This window comes from Elephantulus edwardii, unplaced genomic scaffold (genome assembly GCF_000299155.1).
Source record: "Elephantulus edwardii isolate Elephantulus edwardi_28Jun2011 unplaced genomic scaffold, EleEdw1.0 scaffold00002, whole genome shotgun sequence".
Lineage (NCBI taxonomy): Eukaryota > Metazoa > Chordata > Mammalia > Macroscelidea > Macroscelididae > Elephantulus > Elephantulus edwardii.
The window spans coordinates 18,885,439-18,886,724 of record NW_006399752.1 but is presented as its reverse complement, the minus strand read 5'-3'; positions in this window follow the sequence as shown (position 1 = coordinate 18,886,724).

Sequence of the window (1,286 nt, the reverse complement as noted above, 5' to 3'; positions counted from 1 at the left end):
GATAGAGCCGGGTTTAGGGCTGTTGTACATAGTGTTGCCATGAGTTGCTAGCAATACTCTTCTCCAACACCACAACCCAAAAGCATCAATTCTTCTTCTGCCACATTTATCCCTTGCCTTACTTTCCGATGTCTAGGAAGCAATGGAAAAAATTAGAGCTTGGATCAAAGCACAGCTTAGTCTTTAATTGACTTTCTTGCACTTTATAACTTGGAGAGGTCCTTGTCCATTCTATGAGTGCAATATGTCTTTTGATTTCTTGACTACTTATAACATAGTTGTTGATTGTAGACCCATCTATCATTTTGTCTCTTGATCTATTGATAAGAATATTTATTTTCTCATTGAAATGTAATTCATAGTAAAGGACATACTTCTTGTTCTTCTGGAGCAACTATTTCAAGTCTTCTTAACTTTTAGTGAGCAAGATTGTGTCATCTGCCCAACAAAGGTTGTTAATAAGTATCCATACAATCTGATGCCATATTCTTCTTCAGCTTTCTAAACTATTTGCTCAGCATATAGATTGAAAAGTTATAGAGAAAGAATATAATTCTGGTATGCATATTTCCTGATTTTAAACAATGCCATGTTCTCCTGTTCTATGTCTATATAGAGAGTTTACAGAAGCAGAATGAAGATCTCTTTGATTGCTATTATTCTCAAAGTTATTCATTATTTCTTATGATCCACACAATCTTTGTATCATCAATAAAACAAAAACAACTTTCTAGTACGCTTTGCTTTCAGCCTTGACCCACCTGACATCAACAATGCCATCTATTGTGCCATGACCTTTTCAGAATCCAGTTTGAATTGCGGGTGGTTCTCTGTCAAGGTTCTATTCCCATCATTTTTTAACAATCTAGCTATATTTTACTTGAATTTAATAATTATGGTATTGTTAGACAATTTCTATATTCATTGGGAATGGGAACAAATAGGATTTTTTCTAGTTAGTTGGTCAGGATGTTGTACTCCAAATTTCTTGGCAGGGACTGGTAAGTATATCTAGGGTTTATTCTTTAACAAAAAAAAAACATCCAAACCCAACAAAACCCCAAAGCCAAAACAAAAACCCAAAAACAAAACCCTCAATTGATATTCCACCAAACTTGGCATCTTAAGTTGCCAATACCATCAGTGCAGCTTGGCTTTCTTACTTCAGTACTATTGATTCATGATCACATGCTACTTCCTAAAATAGTTCAGTGCTGACTTATTGTTTTTGTACATTTACTGTGTATTCTTGCCATCTTCTTTAATACTTTCTGTGTCTTTCAATA